The following is a 24973-nucleotide window of genomic DNA, read 5'->3' as shown; positions in this document are numbered from 1 at the left end:
CCTGGAGCCTGCCTTTGCTAGAGCGTCTGCTTTAATGTTACTGGGGGGGATGAACGGTGATGACTGCGAACCTTAATTATTCTGTATTTCCTATCCTTCGCTGTCTCTAAGATATGGTGGAGTAATGGGGCTGAGGGTAGGGGTTTACCGTCCGCGGAAACAATTCCTCATGTTTCCCAGAGTGGTAGGAACTCTGTCAAACTATTACAGACATACAAGCTGTCTGAATAGATGTCTTCTGGGATTGTGAACGAGTCGGGGTGGTCTACAATGTATGCAATCGCTGCCAGTTCTGCTGCCTGCGAGCCTAAGTGTCCTGGCAACTTTAATGCAATCTCATCTAGGGCGCGTCCCCACGCGCCGTCTACATATATACCACAACCGATAATTCTCTCTCCATTTAACACTGTGGAGGAGCCATCCACATAAATCTTCAGGGGTACGCACGTGTCTGTGGGCTGGGGTCTCTGGGGTGTACTACCTGTTTTCCTGGGAGGTGTTTTAGGAATAAATGGGCCTGTGTTCTGGTTAGTGGTGATGATCTCACACTCGTGAGGGGTAACTGCATAATGCAGATTATCGGCAAGGAATGTGTGGGTTTTGATTCTCTTTCCCGTGATGTCCCTGTAAAAGAAGGGTCCAAAGGGCTGCGTGAATTTGGCTGACTGTGCCATCTTTAAGTCAGCCGTCTAACAATAGCTGTGTCGGTGTGTGTTCTGTGAGGATGGTGATGGGGTTGAGTCCTGTAATGGAGGCGAAGTATTGCACTGCCCAAAAAACTGCGAGCAGGTGCCCTTCACAGGCATAAAATCCTTGCTCTACGGGGTCTAACATGCGTGAGGCATATGCTACGGGGCGTAATTGGTCATTGCGTTCCTGGAGGAGCACAGCCCCCGCACTCCAGGTCCCAGATTCACTTTCCCCATACACAATTGAAGTTGCAAGCACTGATCAAACCCTTTCGGCCGTGCATCCACCACATCTGTATGCTGTGGAAGCCATTCCCAAGGTGCCTGCTTCTTGAGAAGTTCGGAAAGGGGCGCTGCTTCAGTGGCGAAACCATCAATATAGTTTTGGCAGTAGCCAACCAGTCCTAAAAATGACCGGAGGGCTGAGATATTGTGGGGAAGGGGCAATTTGACGATCGAGTCAATTCTCTTTTGCTCGATCTCGCGTTTACCATGTGTGATCACTGTTCCCAAGTAAATCACTTTTTAGTTCAAAATCTGGGCCTTCTTGGGATTGGCTTTACAACCAATTTCTTTTTGGAATGCTAGGAGTTCGTCGAGAAGCAAAATGTGCTCTCCCTTTGTGTCTGTCTGTAGTAACAAGTCGTCTACATACTGGACCAGACAATCGGGGCGGGAAAATTTTGCGAATCCACTTGCCATCTGTCGGTGGAAAATGGAGGGGGAGTTGTGGAAGCCTTGTGGAAGCACGTCCATGTATACTGTTGCCCTTGGAATGTAAAGGCAAATTTGTAGTGGCACGCTTTTGCCAATGGAATGGACCAAAAGCCGATACTAATGTTGAAAACCGCAAAACATTTTGACTGGAGTCCCTGTTTGAGCATGGTCTCGGGACTTGTGGCTACGGTGCGGGCTGCTGCTGGGGCTACTTTGTTCAGTTCCCGATAATCAATGGTCAGTCGCTATGATCCACCCGGTTTCCTGACGGGCCGAATTGGTGCTTTGTTTGTGGAGGCTACTGATCTGAGTACGCCTTGATCCAAGAAACTCTTTATTACTTTGGAGATTTCTCCCTCTGCTTTCTGGGGAAATCCGTACTGCTTCTGGGGTTTAAGGTTGGGACCTGTAATGTTCACAAAGCCAGCAAAATTGCCACAGTCATGCTTGTGCTGTGCAAATGCTTCTTTATGTTCCTGCAGGACTGCCCTAACCTGTTTGTCTGCACTAATGGCTCGAGGGTCGAACCAGAAGTCTCCTACTGAGCTAATCCTGTTTACGTATTCTCCTACTGTGAGCATGGCGGGGGCCCGCGCTGCCTTTGCCATTTTCCAAACACACCTGTTAACTGGGTCAAAACAAATGTTATGGGAGTCATGAAATCGATCCCAAGGATATGTTCTGCTGTCTTGGGCAGATCAACCAAAACTATGGGTGCTCAGTAGTGATGTTCCCTATTTGTATTGCTACAGGGGCTGTGATGTGTCCCTGTTGCAAATGGCCTGTAAAGCCGTTGAGTGTGATGATGTCTGTTGTGGGCCATGTGTCTCACTGAAACATCGTGGAGGAATTGAATGTGGTGCGGGACCCTCCTGTGTCCCAAAGAAATTCTACGGGGGTCCCCAAACTTTGCCTGCTACTACTGGTCTCCCGGACTTGTCCCAAAGGATGTCGCAGACCCAAGTTGGGGAGCCCGAACACCGTCAGTCGGTGCCGTTAATGTCTGCATTCTCTGAACGGGCGCTAACGCTATGGATCGGCTTTGCCCTATTCCTGTTTAGGGTGCCTGTCTGTTGGCTTCTCTGCTGCTTTTGGGGCACGTTGCACTCTCGTGCAAAGTGTCCTAGATGTCCACAGTTGTAACATTCCTGAGCTTTGGGCTGGGGTGGGCTGTTCCTGCACTCATTTACCCATGCGGGGTTCTGGTGTGCTTTAACTGGGTTCATCTCTGCCTGCTCTTCATCGAGTGTTATAAATGTGGTTTTGCCTGCAATTGATTGCTCCCAAGCGCGGGACAATCTCTTCAAAACCCATTTTTCATTGTCGTCCTCATCTGAGGTGTCATAATTTGCGCAAGCTTTTCGTCCTGATTCTGTGGCGTGGTAAACTAGAATTCGGGTCCATTTGGACATATTGTCTGGGGACAAATGGGGGCGGGCTAACTCTCCGAAAACTGCAGTGAAGTGAATCCACAAGCGTCCAGCAAACGCTGTGGGGTGTCTGTCTTCTTTTGCCTACACTTATTTAGGCCTTCTACGGGATGTCCTCTGTTAAAGCCGATCACATCAAGGATCGCTGTGTGCATCTCTTGGAGTGTGCCTCCTCCTACATTCTGTAGGTAGGGAAGGGCTGTCACGACTGAAGGGTCGAGGCTTAAATCTGTGAGCTTCACTTGCTCCTTTTCGTCCAGGCCGTACATTGTAGCCTGCTGTTTGACTTTCACGAAAAATTGGTGGGGGTCTGATGTGGGAAGGAACGGTGTAATTTTTCCACACGCGTCCCGTAATTGGGTCACGGTTAACGGGGTTGTGTAAAGGAAATCTGCTTCTCCTTCTGCTGCGGCCCTGCGGTGTGTGGTTACAGGGTTCATGGGGGGGTGTTCTGCCTGTTCGGTTGGGGGTTGGGGCGCTTTCCTTTTCTGGGGTTTTCCTGCGTACATGTCCCATGTATGTGTCTATGGTCAGTCTCGTTCAATTTCTGCCAATCGGGGCCGTTTTCCTGATCTAATTGGGGTCCGATTGTGCTTTGAAACCCATTTTGAACAGAAAGCAGAGATTGCAATTCTGCAATTTGCTTCCAGTATTTTGCGTGGTCTACAGAGCTCTGCCTTTGTTCCGTCGTGGAAGTATGGAGTGCCCATAGGGCTGCTTTTAAATCATTGCACTGTTTCTGCAATTTCTCGACTTGCTGTTCTGTCTCTTGTCTTACCAAGACTGCATGTTGCGTATCCTGGTAGGCCTTGTCATATTGCGTCTGAAAACTGTTCAAATGCGCGAGACAAGACTGATGTGCCACTTGGCATCATCCAGCTCTCTGTCCCTTGATGCTAAATGCTCTTTTAAATCTCGATTCTCCTTCTCTACCTCGCTCACGTCTACCTCACTACTTCTGTCTCTCTCCTCTATCTCACTACGGAGCGTCCGAACGACCTCTGTGCCTCGCATTTGTGCCAAACAGGACACGATTGCCATCGTCTTGTGAGCTTTCCCTAAGCTCTTCTTGTGTATCTCTGACAGGTTCTCCCACCAAGCATGTCCTATACCCCCGGGTCCTGTTTCCTCACTATCGCAGAATTCACTCCAAAGGGGCTATCCTTTCCCTTTGAGATATTTCCTGATCTCATCTCCCCAAACGGGACACTGTCCTACTCTACTGGTCGCTGCGACCTTGAATTCCTGGGGGTTCATAAGGCGTTCCATTGCCTTCATTGCCATTTTCTCTATCTCGGTTCTCTACTGAATTTGGAACGGGGATGATAAAGTGGGGATGTAAACACGGATACGGCTTACGCTAATTTCCTGCCTACAAAACTCCCGACAGTTTTACGCAACAAAATCTCTCAGGTTTACCTTCTATCCCTGTTAGTACGCATGCATTAACACACTTCCGAATCTCAGAGGCTTGATCAGTACTGTTTTTCCGCTTGTGGTTTTTCTGTTTCTAATTGGATTCTCAATTCAAATTTGGGTTCCCCCGGGCTGGTTAGGCCACTTCTAAGTAGAGTCCCATCAGATGTCGCCAGTAAATGTTGCTCTCTTTGGTGTTGTCTCTTAATTTGGCTCTGTTTAATGACATTTGCTCAAGAGTCGCCATGTATCTTTCGAGACCGCCACAAGGTTCAGAACCGAATACTGATCAAAGACTCGATACACCAGTTAGGAAGTTCAAAAGCAATGCTCATTTATTTACACACAGTCAAATCTACTCACGCATAAACTCTACAAGCTAAACTATCACTATTACTAAAGCCTACACTTAGCTTTGGGTGCCCACTCAGTCAGAGGAACAATGGCCGTTGCTCGGTTCTGAGGCTGCTGGGTTGAACTGTTTACAGGATAGCAACTAGGAGCGTTTATCTCGTAGCGTGCGTTGACTTGGAACTTACTTGGTCTGCTGCAGCAACTCGGCAGGTCTCTCTTCGCTGAGAGCCAAGGCCAAAGAAGAAAGATTCCCTCTTGGGGAAAACCTTTTATACCTAAAAAGGCTTTGCGTGCTTTTGGGCGGGCCTTGAACTTGGCCTCAATTAATTGGGCCTGTCCCAATCATTTTTATCGATCTTCCTCCAATAGAGGGGTGGGTTCCCTGGTTTCTGGGCGTGTCCTAGGTGGCCGTTGGTTTGCTTTGTTTGAGTCTCCTCTGGCGCCGGGGTGTCTGCCTTGACATTGTTTATCTAAATGTTTCCCTTTAGTCCCCGGAGATGGCTCATTAGTATTTAGATGGCTTCGCAGTTTCTGCCCTGTCTGAGAGCTAAGGCTCTAATCAACAGACAGATCTTGCACCTGCTTGTTTCTCAGTATTGTCCAATTTTCCCTGCATTCTTTGCAAGTGTCCATTTTATAATCGGGATGTGGCCATCCCAGATGGCTACACTTCCAGATGGATGGCTGTTCTCCTGTATGCCTTCGAACCCAACAGCTTCAGATCCGAACAACAGCCATTGTTCCTCTGACTGAGTGGGCACCCGAAGCTAAGTGTAGGCTTTAGCGTTAGAGATAGTTTAGTTTGTAGTACTTTGTGCATGTGTAGATCTTCCTGTGTGTGTAAATAAATAATATTGTCTTTGAACTAACCAACTTGTGTATGGGCTCTTTGATCAGTATTCGAGTTTGAACCTTGTGGCCGTATCGAGAGATACCTGGCGACTCGAAAACAAACATAATTAGGATTAAGGAAGGACCACATTGACCGCCATATTTAGAACCAGAGAAACAGCACAACCTACAGGTGCTGGATGGTTGCTAACACTCCCTCATATCGTCCCTGGCTCTGAGACGGCATCTTCACAATAGATGGGACTGCTCATTCCAGAAGTCCAAAACCTGTCAGGACGGCAGCTAGTCCCTGAGGTCAGGGTGCTCTTTGACCATTCGCCCCTGCAGGGGTTTCTACCTTCATCTGCTGTACCGCTGAACGTGTGTGGTGTGCACCAGATAGAGTCCCGGGATCCTCTTCACTAAATTGCCCAGCCAAAGTGAGTGTCGCTGGATTGGTGGAGGCTGTTGGAGACAGCTGCGACGGAAAGTCAGTGTCATCCCCAGACTGGTGCTCCGGGGTGTCTTTGGCTGCAGATCGAGGGCTCACGGCCCTGTCTGTGTCCCCCTCCTCCTCGCTGCTCTCCTCCTGGGGTTGGGATCGGACACCAGAAGAGCCCACTTCATCGTCAGCTGATCCTGCAAGACAAAAGAGAAGACACATGATTGAACCACGGGTTGGGGTGGCAGGTGGTGGTGGAGGGGGCAGTGTGGGGGTGTGTGGGAGGTGGTGGAGGGCCCAGTGTTGGGGGGTGGTGGGGGTGATGGAGGGGGCGGTGGGAGGGGGACAGGGTTTGGAGGTGGCGGGGGTGCAGTGGCGGAGTTGGAGGGGTGGCAGTGCGTGTGGGGGTGGTGACATACGTGCCATTGGGAACCGCAACTCAACAGGGTCTCACTTGCTCATTCGATGTCGACCTCCACCTTGTCGACTGCCCTCTCCCGGCCCACTAATCAGGTCCAGGACCCGCTGCTCTGCTACGTTGAGGGACCACAGGTCGCAGCCGTTCCCCTCCGATCTTCTCCCACTTCAACCATTTGTGCGCCGCCTTCTCCTGGGACAGGGTGGGGGCGCAGAGACACTGAAAATTAATAGTGTTAGAAGGAAGGACGCCTGCGGCACAGGGGATGGGTGGCTTGTGGCCTCCGTGGCCAGGGCACCCTGCCATGGCTGTCGGTATGGGTGATGACAGCTGGTGAAGGGTGGCGATTCGGTAGCCCCCCGGATGGGGAGGAGGAGAGGTGTGGGGTTATGGGTATGTGGGTCAGAGGTTAGTGGCTGGGGCACAGTGCTGACTACTCATCCTGGCTGCCCTGAGGAGGTTATGCAGTTTCTTGCGGCACTGCTAGTCAGCCCTAGCGGTGTTGCCCTCGCCATTCATGGCCTCTCCCACCTGCGTCCAGGCCTGGTGCACGGTGGTAGGTGGCAACTGCCTCCCAACCCCGGGGTACAGGGTGGCCTGCCTCTCCTCCACTGCGTCTAGTCGGGTATTCAGCTCGGCATGGGAGTACCACAGTGCCACTCTCCTTGCTGTCATCTTCTTGACTGGGATAGTGTGTGTGGTGAGTGGAGTGTTATACGAGGCTGCAACTTGTCAGCCTCTCGAGTGTCACGGCCAAATCTGGTGGGTTAGACCCAGTTTTTCATTGGAATCGGTCGCGTTGCACGTGGCGCCGGTGCTAGCCCAGTGATTGACCTGGGAACGGTGCCAACCGTGCTGTCGTCAAACATCAGCGATTCGGCCCCAGCGTCAGCACTTAGTTTCTGGCACGGTGAATTCTGACGATGGTGCTTTTGTTATTTGAATGTTTGAAGGTTTATAGATTCATGTGTTTGTTCTTCATCATTTCACCATGTTTGGTGTTCTGATTTTGCGTTCCATGTTTTTCTTGATGGGAGTTTGTGTTAATGTGTCCCATCAAGGGGGACATGGGTTTGATCTTCCCGGTAACCATTAGTTTGGATAACGGACTGGGTCATGGGATAGTTTGGGCTGTTCGGATTGGGTTCTTTTTGTAGCTTTTCAAGTGGGTGTCACCATGCTCGCTAATAAACGGGAGCAGTGTGAGGGAGGAGGTTGCAGTGGTGCGGGGGCTGGCTTGGTTTGTGGGGTAGGGGGACAACTTGGCTTGTTTGGCTTGCTTTTCTTTGCTTAACGGAGGATACAGAGCATTCTTTAGAGGGGGCGGGTCAGCTAACTGATCGAAGGAGGGAGGGGGTGGGGGGAGTGATGGTGGGTAGGAAGCCAAGAGGGAGTGGGGGGAGGGGGGTAGAGTAGAATGCTGGTGATACAGGTTTCTTTGTGGTTGGATTTGGTTGAGGCCGGCGATGGTGGTCATTTTGGGTGTGCCTGGAACCGGTGCGGGCCTGGAGTCGGCGGGATCTCCTCACGAGGTGGATATGGCAGATCCTAAATAGAGGGGGGGGGGGGGGGGGGATGTGTTCAGAGACCCCCCTGTCATAATGGTAATGTGGAGAACGCGTGGGGTTAAATGGTCCGGTAAAAAGATCCCGGGTGTTCTCTCACTTGAAGAGTTTTAAAACCGATGTAATCTTCCTGCAGGAGACACAGTTGAGGATTAGGCATCAGCTGAGGCTGAGGAAGGGATGGGGGGCAGGTGCTCCATTCAAATTTAAATTCCAAGTCGAGAAGGGGTAATGATCTTGTTGAACAAGAGGGTGGTCTTTACTGCAGCCAGTATTGTGATGCATCCTGGGGGATGATTTGTGATGGTGAGTGAGACTTTGGCGGGGGTGCCGGTAGTTTTAGTCAACAACATACGCTCCGAATTGGGACGACGCAGACTATATTGAGCAGGTATTGGCGACCATTCCCGAACTTGACTCTCATTAGTTGATCATGGGGTTTGAATTCAACTGCGTATTGGACCCGAGGACGGTGAAACAATGGTTGGCACTTTTGCCTCACAGCGCCAGGGACCGGTATTTGATTCCCGGCTTGGGTCACTGACTGTACGGAGTCTGCATGTTCTTCCCGTGTCTGCTTGTTAGGTGAATTGAACATTCTAAATTCTCGCTCAGTGTACCTAAACAGGGGCCGGAGTGTGGCGACACCGATGATTTTCACAATAACTTAATTGCAGTGTTAATGTAAGACTACTTGTGACACAAAGAAAGATTATTATAATTGCGATGGACAGGTCGAGCGCCAAGTCCTTTCTAACTTCGCGGATGGTGAAACGGTTGGCAGTGTTTATTGACCAGTTGAGGGGGAGGGGGTGGACCCATGGCGGTTTTGTCATCCGAGAGAGAGGGAGTTTTTCTTCTTTTCCCATGTGCATTCTGTATAATCCCGAATATACTTTTTTGATGGGGAAATCGGTACTCCCGGGAATGATGGGAGCTGAGTCCACTGCGATAGTAATATCGGATTATGCACCACCTTATCTGGAAATGGGGCTGGAGACAGGGTGCCCAGCTAGCAATGCTAGGGTGCCCAGCTGGAAATGCCAGGGTGCCTGGCTGTCAGAGTGGCACTGAGTGGGTTGGAGTGGGTTGGAATGGGGCCATACCCATGAAAAGGGAGATAAGATGGTGTACGATGGGTGGGGGTGGGGGTGAAGGGTGGGTATGTAAAGATCTAATAAAGGTTGGGGGTGTGAAGGGAGGGGTCCTGAAAGGGGGGAGAGTTGCCCGAAAGGGTTTGGTCAGGAGGCCTGAAAAGGGGGTGCCCTCAGCGACCCCATAGCGGGAAGTCCTCACTTTGGGGGGGGGGGGGTTTGGGGTAATGTACATGTGTGCGAGGGGTGGCATTCCCCGTGGGTATTGAGTGTGGGGGTCCCTCAAGCTCACTGAGAGATCGGGGCACCCTTTCAAAATGGCAGCCTGATCTCTGAGGAGCCGATCTGGTCGACAAGATCAGCTCCTCAGTGATGATAAAGAGTGGGTGAATGTGTGGATCTCACCCAAAAAACTGGTGGGAAACACCCCGCCAAACCCGTTCAAGAAATATTTTGGTTGAATCGCGTCCTGTGTCTGTAATGATGAAGATTGAATTATTTTGAACCTCCTCATATCCTCTTATTTTTCATCGATTTACAGTGTTTCCATGTAGCTGAGAGAGTGACAGTCGCCATAAAACTTTGTAGTTTGTGCCGAAGTTGCTCAGTGGTTAACAGATTGGAATGTCGATTGTAAGCATGTTCACAAGTGATCATAAAATTCACGATCAGTCAGAAATTGACTTGCAGTTTTATTCTCATAATATCCTCTCGCCACAAGCATTAGAACATAGAACAGATCAACAACACAAACAAAATCTTAGCCACAGTTTAATTTTATTGGTTATTTCAACATTCAAATTAAATCAAGACAATTACAGTTGAAATCATTGTAAGAAAATCAATATCTGCTGCCATTAAGTTTTATTCTTTTAACCCATTTTTAAATCCTTTAGCCTTCCCCCATTTACTGCTTCCCCCCTCAGTGAGATGGTACAGTCTGTAGACAATGGACTTTCCCGGGTATTGTCCAGGCTGCTCTGTGTTGGCCAGTGAGGGACTCGGATGATTTGATGGAGAGTTGGTGAAGCTGTCAAGTTACAGGACAGCAAGACTCCCAGTGACAGCGGTTGAGATCTGAATGAAAGCTCAGGCTGGGAGTCCGATCGTCTATCAGCAAATCCTCACAGCAACATAATCGAGCTGTTGATTTATCTGAAGAGTCTGCAGTGATTGTTGGACCTTTCTCCACTGTCACATATGGAAAGCCTTTCACCCATTGGGGAACGTTTCTGTGAAGAGGCAGCAAGTGAAAGATAGGGTGGCAGAGTGGATTTATTATACCCTCTGTGGCTGGATTGGATTTTGTTATTACACCATTATTCTCATAAAAAAACATAAGCTACACACTTATAGAGTGCACTGAAGATTATTCTAATAGCTGTTATAATGTTTTACTCTTAAAATCATGAAACAGATGAAGATCCAAACAAAATATATTGTTAATCTGCATTTGGACACCAGATTACATCTATCTCCCAGTTATTCAGGTTATATTAGAATTTGATGGAGGTGATTTTAGATGTACCCTCTTGGTGAAACTAGGTTAAACTGCTCACCCAAAGTGTGCGGTGACCTCACTAACATACAGCGACTGGGTTCTGGTGACACCATTGGGCACCGACTGTGCTGCCAACTCTGTCCTGAACCCAGAGCCAGAATCTGCAGAAAAAAGTGAGTTTCCAAATCCCCTCAGCACTCACACAAACCCCATCTGGAGTTACAATCAGGCCCATGTTAATTTTATTATTGCTTTAAACATGTTTAAACAAGAATTATTGTGACTGTCCAATTGGTTCAATTGTCTCCAATTGCCCAAATCCGTTCTTATTTTGTTCTTTTTCACACTCAGTAAACACTCTAAGGATATGGAAATAAATGCTATTTGGTTTGCTTATTAGTATGGATAACATTCCAGAATAAAGTGCAGGGATTTAGAATAATTACAAAACAATTATTGTTTGAAAAATAAACACACATGAATAAAATGCTCATTTGAAAGAAGGTGAAAATAGAATATACCAAAATGTAGCCGACTAAATCTTTTTATAGATCAGGGAGCATCAATATACTTTTCAAAATGTGTTTAGTTTTAGTTGGGAATGTCATTGTCAGCCTCGATGGAAAGGCGTAATTCACATAGAGCACTTAGATATTCTTCATTGCCAGGATCGAACTCCAAGGCCCTTTCAAAGTATTGAATAGCTTCACATCTCTCACCATCCAGCTGGTGCAGGAATCCCAAAACACCAAGGGCCTTGCTTTCTCTACGATTCCTGCGAAGCTGGCTTGCTGCTATCTTCTCCAAGTTTTTTCGACATTGTTTCTGTTCTATTGAGTCATAATTGACTTTGATTCCTACCAGAAAATGGCTGATGGCATTTGATTCTGATTTCATGTAATTCAGTTCAAATAACCCAGCTTGTAAACAGATTGCCTGTTTATTCTCTGGACGTATTGTCTTCCAATGTCAGTAAGTGGTTGTAGATCTCCTTCACTTTGTGATGTTCTTCATTTAATGAATAAATATCTGCCAAATCCAGGTGGATATGAATAGATGTACATTGTCGATTCTCTGTTGCCTTTTGAAAATGATGCTTGCACAGTTTAATCAATTGAGCTTTCCGTTGGAGAGCCGCATTGCGAGGACCTTTGTCTGGAAACTTTGTCAGTTGATCAAATTTGGTTCTGTAACACACACCTATTTGATGGTGTAAGAAGGCAGAGTGTGGGGTAATTTCTAATCCTCTCTTCAGCAGCTCCATAGCTTTTTCCACATCTCCGGCCTTTCTGTAAAATTTTGCTGCATAGCGAAGCACATATGGAAGATTAGGGGACTTCTGCAATGCTTGTTCAACTAAATTGAGTGCCTCAGCACTCTGATGGAACTTTAGTTTTAGAGCCAGCTGCACCATGGCTACAGAGTCATCTGGATCAAGCTCCAGCACACGTCTAAATTGCTTCACTGATTCACTGGGCCCTTGATTCTCTGGTGTACCAGAGAACCGCTCCAGACGGTACAGAACAGTTGCATATCCAATAATCCAGTCTGTGTTATCTGGCTCTTCCAGCAGGGCCTTTTTAAAACATTCCATTGCATCTTCATAACATTGACTATTACAACTCAACAGTGCCCAACCCTTCTCTCCGTACACTTCAGGTATCATTGCTGTGTACCGAGAGGCATCAGGAAATTGTTTACAGACCCTCTCCAGTTTGTCGAGGTAGGACTGAGCCTCTGTCAGTTGTCCCATGTGGTAATATACCCAGGCATAGTTTCCATAGGTGACAATGATTCTTTTATCAAATTCACCTTCATGATTCTCCCGCAGAAGCTTTTCAGCTTCCTTTAAGTTTCGAATCGCCTCCTCACAGTTTCCTTGCAGACAGTTTACAAAAGCGAGTTGGTTGTAAGACCTGGCTTGATATTTCACACCAAGATCTATTGAATCTTCTAATCTTTGCTTCAAATCGTCCAGGTCAATGTTTTCTCTCTGTGGAGTCCACGTGAAGTGACATTGAAGCCAATTAAGCTTCACTTTCAACAAATCATCCTGTGCGTTACTGCAAGAGAAAACAAAAATTCATAACCCACCTTGTCTGATGATCTAACTTGTCCATGTTTCACATTTGACTCTTGGAATTAATTCTAACCCTTTATGGTTTTTGAAAAAAAAGTATTTTTATTAAGGTTTTGCAGAATTTTTCATAATAAAACAGCAGTAACAATAATAACAAACCAAACTAGAGTGAACATTAACATAGTGCAAAAAGAGAATATACAATAACAATTAAATAGACATTACCCCACGCGACTCAGTCTTCCCACACCATCCCAATGAAGCACTCACACACCCCCACCCCCCCCCTAAGGATTGCTGCTGCTGACATTTTAATTTTCCCTGAGAAAGTCGATGAACGGCTGCCATCTCCGAGAGAACCCTAGCGTAGACCCTCTGATGCACGATCAATTGCACAGGGACGAGAGTTGAATACAACTGAGGGTTTATTACGCTAAGATATGTGGCCCCCTACATCAGCTGGCGAAATGGCTGCTGTACGGGGAGCTCACATATTTATACTCCGCCTACTGGGCGGAGCCAGCAGGCAGGGACTACCCCCGTACCTGTAGTACAGGGTCATACCACACATCTTCTAATATATACAACAGTGGTGATTACCATACCCTCTTAAGGCAAACTTTATTTTCTCGAGGCTGAGAAATCCAGCCATGTCATTGACCCAAGTCTCTACACTCGGGGGTTTTGAGTCCCTCCGCATTGATAAAATCCTTCTCCAGGCTACTAGGGAGTAGTCGGGAGTTCAGGCCAAGACGTCGGCCTCTTTCAGCCCCTGAACTCCCTAGTCTTCTGACACTCCAAAGATCGCTATCTCTGGACTCGGCACTACCCTTGTGTTAAGCACCTTGGACATTGCCCTCACGAACCCTTGCCAGAACTCTCTAAGTTCCGTGCATGCCCAAAACATGTGGACATGGTTTGCAGGGCAGTCCTTTCACCTCATACAACTGTCTTTTACCCCAAAAAACTTGCTCATTCTCGCTGCCATCATGTGTGCCCGGTGGACCACCATAAATTGAATTAGACTGAGCCTGGCACATGATGAGGAGGAAATAACCCTGCCCAGGATCTCTGCCCACAGACCTGCTTCCAACTCCTCACCTAGCTCCTCCTCCCACTTGCCCTTGAGCTCCTCCACCGGGGTTTCCTCCTCCTCCTGTACTTCCTGGTAGATATCTAAAACCTTCCCCTCACCCACCCAGGTGCCGGAGACCAGCCTGTCCTGTATACTCAGTGGCGGCAGCGTCGGAAAGGGCACGGCCTGTTTTTTCAGGAAAGCTCGTACTTGCAGATATTTAAAGGCGTTTCCTGGCGGCAGATTAAATTTGTCCTCTAGTGCCTTCAAACTGGGAAATCTTCCGTCTTTGAACAGATCTCCCATCCTTCTGATGCCTGCCCTCTGCCAGCTCTGGAACCCACCATCCATCCTACCCGGGACAGACCTGTGGTTGTTACATATCGGTGTCCAGACCGACGCTCCCTCCACCTTCTTGTACCTCCTCCACTGTCCCCAGATCTGCAGTGTCGCCACCACCATCGGACTTGTGGATAACGGGTCGGCGAGAACGGCAAAGGAGCCGTTATCAAAGCTCCCAGACTAGTACCTTTACATGACGCCGCCTCCAGCTGCTCCCACGCCGCTTTCCCCCCACCATCGCCCACTTCCTAATCATAGCTATATTGGCCGCCCAGTAGTAGTTGCGAAGGTTCGGCAGCGCCAAACCCCCGACTGCGCTCCAACAGCGATCTCCTTACTTGCGGGGTCTTATTTGCCCACACAAAGCCTGAAATGATCCTACTCACCCGCTTAAAAAAGGCTTTAGGAATGAAGATGTGGAGGCACTGAAAGACAAACATAAATCTGGGGAGGACAGTCATTTTCACAGTCTGCACCCTCCCTGCCAGTGACAGTGGGAGCATGTCCCAAATTTTAAAGTCCCCTTCCATTTGCTCCACGAACCGGGTCAGGTTGAGCCTGTGCAGGGCATCCCATTTCCTGGCCACCTGCATACCCAGGTAACGAAAACCTTTCTATGCTACCCTGAGCGGCAGCTCTTTCAGTCTCTCCTCCTGCCCCTTGGCCTGGATCACAAACAACTCACTCTTTCCCATGTTCAGCTTGTACCCTGAAAAACTACCAAAATCCCTCAGGATCCGCAGAGCCTTCCCCATCCCCTCCACAGGGTCTGAAATGTACAGGCGCAAGTCATCCGCGTATAGCGAGACCTGATGTTCCACCCCCTCCCCGAACCAGTCCCCGACAGTTCCTCGAGGCTCTCAGTGCCATAGCTAGCGGTTCTATAGCTAGGGCAAATAGTAATGGGGAGAGTGGACACCCCTGCCTCATTCCCCGGTGAAGCTCGAGTACCCCGACCTCAGCCGGTTTGTACATACACTTGCTCCAGGTGCCTGGTACAGCAATTTCACCCAGCCACTAAAGTCCTCACCAAACCCGAACCTCCCCAGCGTTTCCCACTCCACCCGGTCAAAGGCTTTCTCTGCGTCCATCGCTGCTACCACCTCCGCCTCCCCTCCCTCTGAGGGCATCATAATAATATTCAAAAGTCTCCGGACATTGGTATTAAGTTGTCTGCCTTTAACAAACCCAATCTGGTCTTCCTCTATCACCCCTGGGACGCAATCCTCAATTCTTGTGGCCAGAATCTTAGCTAGCAATTTGGCATCCACATTTAAAAGCGAAATCGGCCTGCCTGACCCGCAATGTTCCGGGTTCTTCCCTCGTTTAAGAATGAGTGAGATCAAGGCCTGTGACATTGTTGGGGGGAGGGTTCCTTTCTCTCTAGCCTCTTGAAGGTCCTCATCAGGAGTGGGCTCAATATTTCCGAAAATTTCGTTTAGATTTCTACCTGGTATCCGTCCGGGCTTGGGGCTTTACCCAATTGCATGCCCTCTATACCCTTGACAATCTCCTCCAATTCAATCGGGGCCCCCAGCCCCTCCACCAGCTCCTCTTTCACCTTTGGAACCCTCAACTGGTCCAAAGATTGCCTCATCCCTTCCGCTCCCGTCGGGGGCTCCGACTCGGATAGTTTACTATAGAACTCCTTAAAGACTCCTTCACCCCCCCTTGGATCCAAGACCACGTTACTCTCCTTATTCTTTTCTCCCCTGATTTCCCTGGCCACCTCCCTCTTTCGCAGTTGGTGTGCCAGCATTCCACTCGCTTGCTCCCCGTACTCATTGACTGCTACCCTTGCCTTCCTCTGCTGTGCTACCGCTTTCCCTGTGGTCAGCAGTTCAAACTCCGCCTGCAGACTCCGCCGCTCTCTCAGTAGCCCCGTCTCGGGGGCCTCCGTGTATCTCCTGTCCACTCGGAGTATCTCCTCCACCAGTCCCTCCCTCTCCGCTCTTTTTCTCTTTTCCCTATGGGATCGAATTGAGATGTGCTCCCGTCTGACAAGTGCCTTCAGAGCCTCCCAGACCGTTGCCACTGCTGCCTCATCCCTATCGTTTGTTTCCAGGTAATCCTAGATGTTCCTGCTAATCCGCCCGCAAACCCCTTTGTCCGCCAGCAGCCCCACATCCAGTCTCCAGAGTGGGCGCTGCCCTCTCTCCTCCCTAAGCTGCAGGTCCACCCAGTGCGGGGCATGGTCCGAGACTGTGATTGCTGAGTATTCTATCCCCGCCACCTTTGGGATTAATGCCGTGCTCAAGACAAAGAAGTCTATGCGGGAATAAACCTTATGAACGTGGGAGAAAAAAGAGAACTCCTTCGCTCTCGGCCGCGCGAACCTCCAGGGTTCCAGCCCCCTCCCCCCCATCTTCTCCAAAAACCCTTCAGTTCCTTAGCCACTGCCGGTCGCTTCCCTGTCCTGGACTTCGGCCGGTCCAGTTTGGGGTCAATGACTGTGTTAAAGTCGTCCCCCATGATCAGACCTGCCCCCCTTACCTGCCACAATTCTCCCAGACTTGAATGCCACACCCTTACTGATCAGAATTGCTACCGCCCTGATCTTCGAAACCAGCCCTGCACACCTAGCCTACCCATCCCTTTCTCAAACCCGGATGATCTGCGAGCTTTAAATGTGTCTCCTGAAGCATTGCTACGTCTGCCTTGAACCCCTTTAGATGCGTGAACACTTTTGACTGGCCCATTCAAACCCCTCACATTCCACGTGATCAGCCTGGACGGGGGGCTACCCCTCTGATGACTAGCCATCGCCCTTTTTTGGCCAACCTCGAGCCCGCACCCTTCTGGCCTTTAGGTTAACACTAGATGATGCAGTGTGGATATTTAGCAATGGTGCAGCACCATATCAATCGATTTATATTCCAGGATTCTGCTGGTGATTCTCAACATTGAAATTACAAGTGAATCATTGTTAATATTATTTGTGTCATGTATCCTGTGTATAGACTCAAAACCCTCTCACCTACACAGAGTTAAAGTCGGGCTTACTGATTCCCAGAGGCTCCGGTGATTTGCTGAATGAGCCAGCTACTGAGGTTAAAAATTCTAAACAGGAGCTTTGAGATCAACTGGAACTCATTGTCTCAGAGACCAGAGAATCAGCAGAAAATCATACCTCCAGGAATTGTATATTGGAGGTAATTTTAAGCTCCAAAATCCAGTTGGTTGAAGTTGGATGAGATGCAAATTTTGAAGATTTCAAACTACCAAGCCACCTCGAAATTCACGGCTTCTTGGTTTAGAGGCAATGACAATGTCCATTTAAATACTGAATTAATGTGAAGCTGCAAATGCCTCAGATTTAATTAGTTTTCTGATTTTAATCTTGGTCAGCTGGGTTTTGTGGCTTCGGTAAAACCACAGGTAAAGTTACATGTCTTCCCTTATTGACTGGGCTACAGGAGGAGCAGGCCAGCAGTCTCTATCCCTCCTCAAGCTCACCCACTTCCACGCATCTGAACCAACCCCAAACACAAAACAAAGATCAGATCCCACTCCACTACAAGACTCCAACCTCTTGCGCCTTGCTGAGAATCGGATCACGACTCTGATAAATACCGAAGGTCCACCCACCCCCACTAACTCTCCCAATAACACAGCAGCTGGTTCTATGTACACAGAGCACCCAAAATGAGAGCAGAAGTGAACCATTCGGTGCCTCAAGCCTGCTCTGCCGTACAATAAAAACATGGCTGATTTGTTTATCCCTCTAATTCCACATTCCCCATCTACCCCAATTAACCTTTGATTCCCTCAGCAAACAAAAATCGATCTTCTTCTGCATTAAAAATATTACGTGACCACTCCCCCCCACCGCCTCCACTGCCTTCTGAGGAAAGGAGTTCCAAAGTTGCACAACCCTCTGAGAGAAAATAAATTCTCCTCACCTCAGTCATAATAGGGCGCAACATAATTTCAAAGTAATGCTCCCTTGTGTTGGATTCATTCACAAGAGAAAATATCCTTTCAATGTCCACCTTGTCAAGACCATTCAAGGTCTTAGATACTTCAATCAAATCACCCCTCACTCTTCTGAACCCTAGTGGACACAAACTCAGATTTTCCAACCTAGCCTCACAACACAACCCATCCTCACAAAATACCCCACTTATTCCAGGTATCCAGTGAACCTCCTCTGAACCATCTCCAACATACTTACATCCATCTTAAATAAGGAGACCAAAACTGTACACTGTATTCAAGATGTGAGGTTGGATTATCCGCTTCACGACGCCAACAGGGCGATTTGCGATCGGGCGGAGAATCCAGTATCAAACAAAAACAGGGTCGGCGTCCAATGCTTCGGTCCCCATCTGGCACCAAGGTACATGCCACATGCCAGCAGGAGTATGCAAATTTATTATTCAGACTCATTTGTATCCTATTAATGGGCTGGGCACCATATTCTCCGAACCTCATGATTATCGGGTCGCTGGGCCCGGAATCATGTGGACGAGTATTGGTGCAGGTTTTGACAAGATTTTGAATCTCACAGAAAACTTAACTCTGTTTGAAGTGGCCCAGGAGCTGTCAATCAAAGCTTGATGTTTGTAAACATCACGGTTAGTTTCACAGATGACCACTTCAAAGTTATTCAGCTGTGACAGGAGATGAATGGAACAATGTTGAGAACTAAGTGTGGAGTTTGTCATTCACAGCCTAGCAAAATCAATATCAAAGGGAAATGAATGGATAAGAATAAAAAGGAGAATTATGATAGATATTGAGGGCTCAAAAGAGAAGAAGCCGTAGTGGTTTTATGTGCAAGAGGGAACTTAAAAAGGATATTAGGAGAGGGCAAAGAGGACATGAAAGGATACTGACAGGTAAAATAAAGAAAATCTTAAGTTGTTTTAGACGTACGTTTCGGGTAAAAAGATAACGAGGGAACGAGTCGGGCCCATTGAGGACCAGAGTGGTATTTTATGCATGGAGAAAGAGGATGGAAGTAGGGTTCTAAATAAATACTTTGTGTCAGTGTTCACTCGTGAGAGGGACGGTGTGGCTCTAGAAATTAAGGGAGGAGAACTGTGATAAAATTAATGAGGTGAACATGGAGGTTCTGAGTAGTCTGGCAGGCTCAAAAGTAGACAAATCTGCAAGGCCAGATGAAATATATTCCAGGATGTTGAGTGAGGCAACAGAGGAAATAGCAGGGGCACTGGCAACAATTTTCAATTCCTCTCTGGCCACAGGAGAGGTGCCGGAGGACTGGAGGATAGGCAATGCAATACCATTATTCAAGAAGGGAGGAAGGAATGAACCAGGAAACTACAGGCCAGTCAATCTAACCTCACCAATGGAAAACTATTGGAAGTAATTCTGAGAGACAGAAGAGTTTAAGAGTAGGGAGGTTATGCTGGAACTGTATACAGCATTGTTTAGGCCACAGCTAGAGTATTGTATGCAGTTCTTGAATCCACAGTACAGGAGGAATGTGATAGAACTGGAATGGGTGCAGCGGAGATTTACCAGGATGTTGCCTGGGTTGGAGAGATTATTTATGTAGAGAGATTAGATAGACTTGGAGTGTTTTCCGTGGAGCAGAGGAGACTGAGGGGGGGTCATGATGAAGATGTAAAAGATTATAAGAGGCATAGGTAGAGTAGACAGGAAGAAACTTTCCCCTTAGTGCTGGGATCAATGACCCAGGGGTTTAGATTTAAGGAAAGGGGCAGGAGGATTACAGGGGATGTGAGGAATAAACTCTTCATTCAGAGGGTGGTGGGAGTCTGGAAGTCACTGCCTTCAAGGGTGGTAGAGGCAAAACACGCGGAACATTTAAGAAATATTTAGATGTGCACTGCAATGCCAAGGCACAGAATGCTATGGGCTGAGTGCTAGAAAATAGGATAAGAATAGTTAGGTGGTTATTTTTGACCAGCACAGATGCAATGGACCAAAAGCCTTTTCTGTGCTGTAGACCTCAATGACGCGATGAAATACATGCAGATCTGAGGGGGTTTAAACCTAGCTGACTGGCTGAATTGCATTTCTCGCTCAAAATGGCGACCCAATCGCAGGATTCCCTGGGAAATCCCTCGCAATCCATGCCATGTAAAAAGGTTGCATGGCTAAGGATTGGGAATCGCTTCCTGATTTGTGCTCCAAGCATGAGCAGAAATCAGCTGCAATTCAGCTCTGGCGGGAGAACGTACAGAAAATCTGCCCATAGTCTCCCAAATGGAAAATCCTGCCATTGGTCTCCCGCACTGTATAATTCAACTTAACGCAACTCAATGGAAGAGACCCTGGCTCCCATTCGGTTGGTGTTGGAAAAGACCAACAAAACGGTAAAAGGGCATGGCGCTGTGATACAAGGCACAGAGGTGTCTCTTTCGAGGCAGAGCGACGAGATTGACTCTCTGGAAATGATAAAGCCTGATGGTGTGACCTTCCTATTTACACTTACAATGTTCCTTTGCCCATCTCAGAAACAGATTTTTTTTCCTGGAAGCTGTGAAACTTCACAATTACTGCTCAAGGTTGTTCGTTGGTCCGGGAATTGTGGCCTCGATCAAGCTCGGGAGGGAATGTGAGTTCACCCTCCTCCACGATCTTCCCAAAATTACTCGGTGAGAGTTGGGCCTTCCATCCCCTCTGGCAACCCCACAACGTGAATATTTTGCCTCCTTGAATAGTTCTCCAAATCATTCAGCAGTCAGAGACATCTCCATTTCCAGAGAGTCAATGTGCATCAGCAACTGTGCAGTGCTCATCAGATTTTCCCCAGAATCTGGCCACTAGTGTTGCCCACCAATATGTGTCTGCGCTGGAGGAACTCCAAAGCCAGTACCTGGTAGGGTTGAGGACTCTGATGACTGGAACTCTGCCGTCCATCCGTGCCTTCCTGTCTATTTTGGGCTAACTTCTCCTACGGGGACAGAGAGGGAGGAGGATGACATTGTGGACTGTGGGCTTTATGCATGGGGGGGGGTTCAATGGCAGGTGGCATATGTGGGCACGCACCTGGACATGGAAGTGTTGTGCTGGTGGGTGCCAGGGAGTGCTGGGGTACATGCATATGATCAGATGTGGGGAGGGTGCGTGGTGCCAGCTGCTGATCTGTTGTGAGGCAGATGGTACTGATGCCAGAGAACCGTATGGTGGTCCTCCTGGTCACGCTCCCCAAACTGATGGCTACTGCCACTACCTCCCAGGAACGAGTCTGGTGAATCAGCTGGTGGGACAACCAGCACTGGAGTGAAACTCATGGGAGATCATTTTCAGCACTAAGTGCCTTTAAATACGGGCCTAAGTCATTGATATAAATTTTAAAAGGTTGACGCCCCAGCACAAACCCCTATGGGGGTCTGGACCGCCCCTTAAAGATCTGACATTATCACTGTGTCTCCATCACCCCTTGGCCAAGATGAAGAATACCTTAAGAATTCCATCACTCCTATCTGGTCCATACAAATATATGTATGAGCTGTGTTTTTGTCACGGACTAATCTTTATCCTGTTTAAGACGAAGATTTGCAGCTGATAATTTTTAAAGCATTGTGTTGTTTCACTTTCCCACACTTCATGATGCACAAAGCTGACTTTTGGCTGTTTTCAGTGAGATTTTTCCCGGAGTCTGTCACCAGAGGCTGAGAGCTTGAGGGGAGCCACTCCACGAGGCTGACCAGGAATCTCTCCCTGTATGTATTGGAAGGATTTCCAGGTTGATTCTCAACAAGACATCCTCCATTTCTAAACCGATTCATTCACAAATCTAAAAGAGGGGGCTCCAACACATACACACTTCTTCGATCAAATGCCTTTTTTACAGGGCCATGACAACACCAATAATTGCCTACCCTGCTGTGCTGTACTGAGGGAGTTGCAGAGTTTTTGCTGAGGTGTTTAAGCAAGGTTCCATTTGTCCATTCAGTTGGATGGAAAAGATCCCGTGGAAATACTCAATGAAGAAGCTGTGCTATTTCCCAGTGCCCTGGCCAACATTCACCCCTCAACACGACAAATCATCCAGTCATTTTCACTTTGCTATTTGTGGGAGTTTTCTGGGATGCCATGAGAGTGTGAAATATTTTATAGAAATACTGGTTTTCCTTTTTATGTAATTGTTAACATCCTGAAACATTATTCGATGTATACCATAAGGAACATGGGATTTGGGACTGTGACACATTTTGGGCGGATTTGCCGGCTGTTGATGCCAGCGGAATATTCCCGTCTGACCGACGGCGCACGGGTTTCCCGGCGATGAGCGGTGCAGTCAACGGGAAATCCCATTGACAACGGTGGGACCAGTAAATCTTCCACAACAGAAAAACATACGGCAGGTTGGTCGGTAAGTCCTGCCCTTTGTATTTTAACAACAGTACCTTATTCACAAATGAACAACAATAATAACAGCCCAGATATTCCAGTCAGAGGCGCAGTGCCGGCCCACTGACTGTTTTAGGCTGAATCTCTGCACTTTCCGGTGTTGCTGCTGTTAAAATCCGATGATGAATACAGCTCGGTGGTCAAGTGTCGAGTTTAATTCCAGTGAAGACAAGGTCCCATTTTTCATCATGACCTGAAGACACATCCCTTAATATCTGACTTCAATTCCTTGTCTGAGGCTGTTTATAAATGGAACATCCAACCTCCCTAACTGCACAACCTCGCAATCTGATCCACCATCTCTCCCACACTGACTAGATCATCTCTTTCATTGATTTTGGCTTTGAGATGGATCCAATGACCACTCCGGATGGCAAATCTTCCTGTCCCACCCAACACGGGAATCATCACGGATGAGATGGAAAATTTGACCTCGGGCAGAAATTTCTGGTCTCGGGGGTGGGAGGTGGTGGGGGAGGGAGAGGGCTGGAAAATCCCACCCGATATTTTCTTTGATGTACTGCCACCAGATGATTTAAGTCCAAATGAGGAGGCAGACATTGGACGGGATTCTCCGTTCTGAGTGAGAATTTGGCACTCAGCCAAACCTCCAGTCACTGCAGCAGGAACAGAGAATTCCACCAGCGTAACAAAATGGCAAATCAAAATTGTCTCCATTGTATGCCTCATCTCAGACAATGCAGCACTCCCTCAACGCTGCATTGAGAATAGGCCTGGAGTTTGTGCTCAGGTCCCTGGAGTGACATGAAATGAAATGAAATGAAAATCGCTTATTGTCACAAGTAAGCTTCAAATGAAGTTACTGTGAAAAGACCCTAGTCGCCACATTCCGGTGCCTGTTCGGGGAGGCTGTTACGGGAATTGAACCGTGCTGCTGGCCTGCCTTTGTCTGCTTTCAAAGCCAGCGATTTAGCCCTGTGCTAAACAGCCCCTTTGAAACATGAACCCATAACGCCATGATTCAGAGGCAGCAGTGATGCCACTGAGCTACTGCTGTCTGTACTGTACACTCTATTGACACATGGAAATCTCTCTTACCTCATGATGATCGAAGTGAATAGACAGGCTGCTCACTCACTTTAATTCTGTTGTCTGAAATTGATGTGTCTAATTCTTCCAACGCACACACATAAATATATACCCAACAACCACACCCTTCATACCATTCAGATTCCGGTTCCATTGAAATTGGACAGAACATAGAAAATGGAAACCAAAAGGTAAATTAATCAGATGCAGAGAAACAACATCATCAAAATGGAATGCCCTTCAATGATTGACGCTTAGTCATGTCCACTTCAGGGCTTACAGAGCAGGAAATTCCGATCCATACCACTGATGGTGATGGTTCTGGTGCTTTGGAAGTTAGTGATCTTCCAACTTCTTCTCGGAAATGGAAACCTGTGTAGAATGGCAAACAGGCGATGGACAACATGGACTCGGTGAGAGTCAGGATACTGGAGCAGAGATTTCAAACAATTCCGGTGGGGATAACCTTGATACGGGTAATTTGGAACATTAACCAGGTTCAGGCACATGTTTGGAGAATGAGTGAGTCCAGAAAAGGGAGATATCATAACAGGTAACCAAAGGTTTCCAGAGTTACCCGAAAGAAGGATTAATAATAATAATCTTTATTAAGGTTTCGCTGCTGAAGGTATTTCTGTGTGAAAGAAGAGTCTGGTGTGGCGACGATGTTCTCTCCAGGACAGAAAACTGAAGCAAAATTGAAAGTCAACATGACATCAGGATGAGACCAAGGAATGGGTTGGACTCCAGGGGAGTGTATGCCTGTACAACAACATAAGCTGGAAAAGCAGTAAACCGTCAAATAAATAGTGTTGGGAGAGTCACAAAGGAGCCCTTCTTGTGGGGTCTTGAGGAACAACCTCCAAAGAGGTGGCATGGTGGCACAGTGGTTAGCACTGCTGCCTTGAAGACTGTCTGTGTGGAATTTGCACATTATTCCCATGTCTGCGTGGGTCTCCTCTGGGTGTTCTGGTTTCCTCCCACAGTCCAAAGATGTGCAGGTTAGTTGGACTGGCCATGGTGAATTTGCCCTTCGTGTCCAAAGTTAGGTGGGGTTATGGGGATACAGTGGGGGAGGGTACTCTTTCAGAGGGTCGGTACAGACTCGCTAGGCCGAATAGCCTCCTTCTGCAATGTCGGGATTCTATGTCTATCCTCCTCCAACACCTCTCTTCCATTGTCCAGCTGAATGGTGCTGTACCAGACAGATCCATTCTTCACTATCCACTTGTAGGTGGTCAATCTCCTGCAGTGATTTCTCTTCCTGTTGCTGCACTGTTACCTCAGATGTCTCTCCAAGAATCTATACTTGGTCCCCTCCTGTTTCTCAATTTCATGCTGCCCCTCAGCATTCAATGAGACCATTTGATTTGATTTGATTTGATTTATTATTGTCACATTTATTAGTATACAGTGAAAAGTATTGTTTCTTGCATACAAACAATGTATACCGTACATAGGGAAGGAAGGAGAAACTGCAGAATATAATGTTACAGTTATAGCAAGGTGTCGAGAAAAGATCAACTTAATACGAGGTAGGTCCATTCAAAAGTCTGATGGCAGTAGGGAAGAAGCTGTTCTTGTGTCGGTTGGTACATGACCTCAAACTTTGGTATC

General features: G+C 47.8%; 1 pseudogene; it reads right to left on the bottom strand.

Annotated features, from left to right (window-relative positions):
* Positions 1-9673: 9673 nt before the first annotated feature.
* LOC140392411 (interferon-induced protein with tetratricopeptide repeats 1-like) lies at positions 9674-23430 on the bottom strand (annotated as a pseudogene).
* Positions 23431-24973: the final 1543 nt, after the last annotated feature.

The sequence above is a fragment of the Scyliorhinus torazame genome, chromosome 16 (assembly GCF_047496885.1).
Source record: "Scyliorhinus torazame isolate Kashiwa2021f chromosome 16, sScyTor2.1, whole genome shotgun sequence".
Classification (NCBI taxonomy): Eukaryota; Metazoa; Chordata; class Chondrichthyes; order Carcharhiniformes; family Scyliorhinidae; genus Scyliorhinus; species Scyliorhinus torazame.
This window is presented reverse-complemented; position numbering and strand designations above follow the sequence as displayed.